The sequence below is a fragment of the Puma concolor genome, chromosome A1 (assembly GCF_028749965.1).
Source record: "Puma concolor isolate L17-30 chromosome A1, mPumCon1.1.hap2, whole genome shotgun sequence".
NCBI lineage: Eukaryota > Metazoa > Chordata > Mammalia > Carnivora > Felidae > Puma > Puma concolor.
Genome location: NC_141667.1, coordinates 105,017,928 through 105,025,635, shown reverse-complemented (window position 1 = coordinate 105,025,635; position 7,708 = coordinate 105,017,928). Strand labels below are relative to the sequence as shown.

General features: G+C 38.3%; 1 long non-coding RNA gene across 1 annotated transcript in view; it reads right to left on the bottom strand.

Moving 5' to 3' along the window:
• Nucleotides 1-7,708, bottom strand: part of LOC147584346 (uncharacterized) — a 448,130-nt gene that overhangs the window by 332,395 nt on the left and 108,027 nt on the right. The gene's annotated exons all lie outside the window — the stretch shown is intronic.

The window sequence follows — 7,708 nt, the reverse complement described above, 5'->3', positions numbered from 1 at the left end:
TCTAGAACAATCAATGTAGAGTGGAAACTTAAGCTAGAATGAAAACTGGATGAACCAGAATCAGAAGCCCCACTGTTCCCAGTGGCATTGGCAGCCTGTTCATTTAGAAACTCAGGAAAAGTCAATTCAGGACCCAATTCTTAGCCTGCTGCATATCCCATGCATAGATGGTGGAAAAGGGAATAAGTTTATACATTATAAATAATTTATTCTTTAATTCCTCAGGAGCACTCCCTAATTTCTTTATTTAGTGTCCCTATCTATAAGTAAAATAATACATCATGGGGTTGTTGAGAGAGTTAAATGAAGATAAAGAGAGAGAGAGAGAGAGAGAGAGAGAGAGAGAGAGAGAGAGAGACCGAGACCCCTGGCTTATATTACATACTCACTAAATAATACCTATAAGACAACTCAGTTCTGAGATCCATACTAAAAGAGTGTGACCACAGACGCTATGCCCTCCAGCTACTTTCTGGTTTTTCCTACTTCGAAGCAGCAGAAGCAGACATTTTTCCAGCTACACCAGCCTCGAAAGACCTGAACTCAGCTACTAGCCCTAGAAGCCCCTGGTACAACAATCCAAACTTGACAAGAAATCTAGAAACATATCCAACAATAAACATAAAGATGACAGGAATATCAGGAATCCCAACAATTATAAATAGATTAAGTTCCCTGATTAAAAGATAACAACTTGCAGACTGATTACAAATAAAAGCAAGATCCAACTATATGCTCTTTACAAGAGATATATCTAATATAAATAATATTACAAAGTAATGCAAAGGTTAAAAATATGCAGAGCCCAAATACCAGGCAAATATAAAGAAAAAGAAAGCACTATAGCAATAATAACACCAGTTCATACAGAATTCAAAACAAAAAGCTCTACATGGGGCAAACAAAGTTGTTTCATATCAATAAATAATAGACTCATCAAAATGTATAGCAACCATGAAGCTTTTCACTTTCAATATCATATTGAGTATCATAGTATCATAGCAGATACATAAAAAGTAAGAGAGGGGTTCCTGAGTGGCTCAGTTGGTTAAGCGTCTGACTCTTGACTTTGGCTCAGGTCATGATCTCAGGGTCCTGAAATAGAGCCCCCACCCTATTGGGCTCCTAGCCAAGCCTGGAGCTTGCTTGAGATTTTGTCTTCCTCTCCCTCTGCCCCTCCCCCACCTGCTCACTCGCTCTCTAGCTCTCTCTCTCTCTCTCTCTCTCTCTCTTTCTTAAAAAAAAAAGAGTAATAGAGAGCTCACAATATGTCAGGCACAGTTCTAAGCTCTTTATACGTAGTATACATAGAATCTTCCCAAGAGCCCTGTAAAGTAGATGATGTGATTTTACAGTGATGGCAACTTGTCAATGTCAGCTTGTGAGGGTGGGGATGACATTCAAACCAGGCAGATGAACCAGAACCAGGGCTCTTAACTTTTTCACTATATTTCCTCCAAAAAGTAAAAAGAAGTGTTAGAAATGGGGAGTGGGGGGAACGTCAAACCCAAAGGTATAGTGGGAAAGGTTAACAAAGCTTTCCCAAAATGTGTCATGTCAAGATGACAAACAAATATAGAAAGATGTAAATAATACATATTATAAGCCTGACTTCATAGAAAATCATATCTCTCTAGAAGGGGAGAGGTCACATTATTTTCAAACGTCTATGTAACATTTATTTAAAATATAGAGACAAAGGTCATTTAAGAAGCCATAATAAAACATCTCAATAAGTTTCTAAAAGAGGGGCGCCTGGGTGGCGCAGTCGGTTAAGCGTCCGACTTCAGCCAGGTCACGATCTCGCGGTCCGTGAGTTCGAGCCCCGCGTCAGGCTCTGGGCTGATGGCTCGGAGCCTGGAGCCTGTTTCCGATTCTGTGTCTCCCTCTCTCTCTGACCCTCCCCCGTTCATGCTCTGTCTCTCTCTGTCCCAAAAATAAATAAACGTTGAAAAAAAAAAAAAATTTTTAAAAAAAAAAAAAGTTTCTAAAAGAAGATCTCTCATAGGACCCACTCACTCATTAAAATGTAATTAAATCTAAAACCTCACTCTTCCAAATAACTCTCGTGTCAAAGAGTAAATAAAAACTTAATTTATAAATTACTTGGAAACTAACATACGTTGAACACTACATGGAAGACTCTATGGGATGTAGCCAAACCTTACTCAGGAGAAAATTATATCCTTAAATAAATTTTTTCCTAAAACAAGAAATGTCTAGAATAAATATTTTTGAAACATTAGACTCAGAAACAGCAAAAGAAAAACAAAATAAACAAAGAAAACCAATGAATTAGAAACTTTATAACAACTAGAATTGTCAAGTAAAACTAAGACTAGTTCTTTTTTAAAAAGCATTAGGAGATGTTTGACAAAAAAAGTTTGAGAACACATACACAACATCAGCAATGAAATATTAAATGTAACTACACATAGGGAAGAGACTATTTTTAATAAAATAATGCTATGTAAAAACTTATACCATTAAGGTGGAAGCTAACAAAAGATAAACAATTTTCTAAGAAACTACTTGAATTACTTTTAAAGAACAGAAATTCAAAGAATTTAGGAAACCCAACTCTACAAAATGTTCCAAATGTTGGCTTTATCAGAAAGTTCTATAAAGCTTTCAAGAACCCCATTTCATGAGGCTAGTATAAGTGATATAAAAAATGACTGAGATAATGGAAAAAAGTAAACTAGAAGTCAAATTCACTTATGAATATATATATATTCATATATACATACACACATATATACATACCTACACACACACACACACACACACCTAAAAATAGGATTAACAAATAGACCCAACAACACAATACAAAAACATGGAATCTCTAACCAGCATTTATTTTAGGAATTCAAGGAAAGATCAACGTTAGAAAATGTATCAATCTAATTCATTAGATTAATAGACTTAAATAAAAGACAAAATTATCATTTTAATAAGCAGAAAATACAGTCGATAAAATTCTTTATTCATTTCAGGTTAAACCCATGGGTAAACTAAGAATAGAAGGAAACTTATGTAATATAATACAGGATTTTTTTTTCATCTATAACAGCCTTTCAAACAGTCAATATTATCTGTAAACAAATTTTGAGTGACTGTTCTCTATTAAAAAGAAACTAAAGGTACCTAACAGTTAATACAGTGAGTGAGCCTTTATAGTAGATCCTTGGTTTAAAAACAATTTTAAATAAAGGCAGTGATAAAATATATTTTGGGAAGAAAATATGTAACATGTAGAGCAGTAAAAACATTAGTATCTCTATCTGTTGAAGATAAATAAGTTAAAAATAAGACAAGTATTCTTACCTTCCGCCAAAATAAGTAAAGACTCATGAACAGGGCAATTTCGAAAGAAGAAACACAAATTGCCAAAAAAACATATGAAAAGGTATTCAACCCAATTAGCAATCAAGGAAACGTAAATGAAAATAACAATGGAATATGACATTCCACCTTAAGATTAGCAAAGATTAAATGGAATAATAATATTCAAAGTTGGTGAAAGCATGAATACTCTACTGGTGAAGCATAAATTTGTTCAACTCTTTGGAAGTAATGAATTAGACAATATACACCAGTAAGTACTCCTGTTGAACTAGCTGTTAAACTTATAGAATCTGCCCAAAAGAAATAAATGGACAAAAATTAATGCACCTGATTTCTTTTTGCAGCATGACCTATTAAAAAATTTAATGACATTTAATGACCAATTACATAACTTGTACTATAACCATATAACTTCATACTCTTTATTTTAAGTTTATTTTTATTTATTTTGAGACTGAGATAGAGAGCAAGCAGGGGAGGAACAGAGTGAGAGGAAGAGAGAATCCCAAGCAGGCTCCTTACTGTCAGGGCAGAGCCTGACGTGGGGCTCAGACTCACGAATCCTGAGATCATAATCCGAGCCGAAGTCAAGAGTCAGATGCTTAATCAACTGAGCCACCCAAGTTCCCCAATAACTGCATCTTAAACAGTGGAAAAAGAAGAAGGAAATCTAAATGTATTAGTATAAGAAGATATCTGTGAAATAGTTACATTAAGAAATTTTATAGAAAATTAAGTCTAATATTATTTTATTTACCTAAATTATGTATATGCTTATAGATGCATAGAAAACTTCTAGAAAGGTTTACAACAAATTATAACAATGGTTATGTCTATGGTGTTGAATTAAGGAGACTTTTGCTTTCAGAATCATAATCAGAATAATAATAATAATAATAATAATAATAATAATAATAATAATACCAGTGCACCTAGGGGAGAAAGAGGGATACTTCACTGTCCCAGTGAAGGACAAGTTGCCCCATCTCAGTGGGCTTCTCAAAAAGCACCCTAGGCAGGGTCACTGGGATTGGGCAAAAACTCTATCAGCACTGTGAAAATCTTGCTTTGTAAATCTCCACAAGCCTGAGCCTTCAGTCATATCAAACACTGGCCCCTCTTTAAGGTCACCCTTATTGCTACTGAAATAACTATTCCACATCTGGAAACAAGAAATAATTTCCCCAAGGAAACCTCTGTTTCCAAATCTCCACCCGGGTTTACCATCAGTTTAGGTTCCTGGCCTCTGATGGACCATCTGCTCAGCATGTCTCTTTCTCCAGTTAACAGCCCTCGTCATTTTTAAACCGCCATTAAGCACCGACTCAGAGGCAAGGGCAATGTGAACGTCCCCTAAGTCTCTGAAATAAATCAGTCCCTGTAATCTGCTTCCCATGTCCCCTCTGTGAACATAAGCATTATTGGGGGTGTCATAATCATCCTAACACCTTGGTCCTGAGAATCAATACTTAAAAGGAGGCACTTAGTACAAGATATTTGCCAGGTCAATCCAAGCAGAGACTAGGAGAGATTGCCAAAATGATTCCAAGGGGCATAGAGTATGTCTGGGGCTTCACATGCCCGAGGGTGATTCAGGAAACAAGTCTAAGATGCTGGGCTAGCGAGGAAAGAGAGGCTCTGGGTAATTACATTCATAGCTTGAATACCATGTGTGGGTAATTAATAATCTATAAATGTCCCGAATGAGCGCACATATTGAGTTATTCCATCATTAAAAAGGGTGCCAGTGTTAATGTGGTTCCTCTGTAGGGTTCATTAACTGGACAGAGTGTCAAGGCAGGGTGGATTTATTTTTTCATTTCTTCCATTTACTCTTTATTTTGTTCCCTTCCATTGTTCATAAATAGAAGTGGTAATTATTGGAAGGAAAAACAGCATTTCTCAATTCTTTTGCTGGATATTATAGGGAAAGGTAGGGATTATTTACCTCCAGTCATTTTGCCAAGTCTGCAGAGAACTAAGTGGAAATAAGCAATTAGCTGGAAGATTTTGGATTTTAAAGTACTTTGAAAAGTATAACATTCTAAATATTAGTAAGCTGTTGTTTTTTATCTTGTACAGTGTCTATCTGACCTCAAAGTGATCTTCAGGCTCAAAAAATCACTGTACAGCGTAGTTCAAAACCCCTCGCTTGCCATGGAGGGCTGCAGATACCATGAAAAAGTTCTCTCTACCTTAGCTTCACTTCAGAATGCCACAGGCTCACCCACATCCATGGGGACAAGCCATCAGAAGGATGAAGGAAATTAGGCTGGATTCTAAGAAAAGTGGAAATATTCAATAAATACATGAGGGAAAGATGGATGGATGAACAGATGGATGGATGAGTAGGCAGGCAGAAAGATAAATGATACAAAGAAACAAAACAGATGAACACTGGGGAAGGGAAGGAAAAATAAGATAAAAAGAGAGAGAGCAGCAAACCGTAGGAGACTCTTAAATACAGGGAACAAACTGAGGGTTGCTGTCTGGGTGTTGGGTGGGGGGAGATGGGTTAAATGGGTGATGTGCATTAAGGAGGGCACTTGTTAGGATGAGCACTGGGTGTTCTATGTAAGTGATGAATCACTAAATTCTATTCCTGAAATCATTATTATATTACCTGTTAACTAAGTTGGATTTAAATAAAATTCCAAAATTAGAAAAAAAGAAAGATAAGTGATATAGATAAATAAATAGGTAGGTAGGTAGGTAGGTAGGTAGGTAGGCAGGTAGCTTCCTCCCTCCATCACTCCATATGGTGTATCCAAGGCAGGACCACTGATGTCTCCTACCTCCAAGGTGAGATAAGATTACTTCTTCCCGGACTGGGTCTTCTCTCATCCTCTTGATCCCACCTCCTCCTGCTTTTTCTCAAACATGCTCCAACATCTGTTCCCTCTCTACTGAATCTTTAGTGTCCACTAGACATTACCGACATCTCCAGTCCTCCCGTAGGCTAATGTACACCCATATATTCCCCTAACCAACTTCCCCTCTGGCTGAATTCCCTGCAGCCCCCTCACGAGCTTCTCCTGGACAGTCTCTGATCAGCGACCTCCACCTCACCCCTCGTTCCTCTGCAACTCACCTGACAACCCTACCCTGCCACGCATCTAATGTCCAGCCCCTTCCCGACCCAAATTCCACCTGTTCTTCTCCCTTGAATTTTTGGCCACTTTACTTTGCCTTGAAACTTTCTCCTCCCCAATCTTCTCTGAGAGTTTACTCCTCCGTCTCTTTGTTTCCACCTCCCCAACAAGGTGCCTTGAGTCCATCGTTCTTTAATTTACTGAACAAATACTTATTGAGCACTTATCCTCTGCCAGGCACTAAGCTAGACATGCAGGGAACACAAAATAACCAGGACTTTGACTTCACTCTCAAGGGCCTGAAGAGAGATATAAGTGTGTGAACACGTGAATGACAACAAAATATGATAAGTGTAATCAATCGTCCATTCAGTGTTTCAAAAATACTAGGAGCAGTTACTACATGCCAAACACTGTCCTACATGCTAGGGATACAACCGGGAACAAACTGATAAAAATCCTGCCTTTATTAAGTTTATATAAAGGAAGAAAATATATATGAGTAAAATATATGGTAGGACAAAAAATAATGTGTTGTGGAGCAAAATGAAGCAGGGGAAGAACAGGGGGACCCCTGCGGGATAAGAGGGTTTGCAGTTTCCAATGAGACCGTCGGTGAAATGCTTCCTAGGAAAGAGATATTTGCACAAAGATTTTAAGGCGATGAGGGAGTAAGCCATGTGCATCCCTGAGGGAAAGAATCATGGGTAGAGGGAATGGCAATGCAAAGGCCCTGAAGTAGGATCATATCTACAGGATTCTAGAAAAGTGAGGAGAGTGGCGGAAGATGAGGTCCAAAAAGTACACTTAGGGAAGGGTAGACCATGTAGTCCATCAAAGGCCTTTGAGTGAGATAAGAACTACCAGATGGTTTGAACAAAGGAATAACATAATCTGAACTCTATGTTAAAGGATCCCTCCCGCTACCGTATGTAAAAATAACACACAGGCAGAAGCAGGAAAACCATTTAGGAGAAGGTCACTGCAATAATCCAGGAGAGAGCTAGAGGTGGCTCAGAACATGGGCAGCAGGGGACAAGATGCAAAATGGTCACATGTGGCATACTTTTTGAAGGCAGAACTAACAGATTTGGTGATGGGTTGCAAGTGAGAGCCCCCCAGAGGTGAGGATACTCAGATCACCCACCACTGTGCCCCACCATCGAGTCAGCCCGCCTGTGGAGTCAGCTGCCGCGTGAGACAGCATAGTCAGGCGACACCTTTCTTGGTCCCATCCCCTGCTCCCCAGCCCCTCCTACTCTCCACCT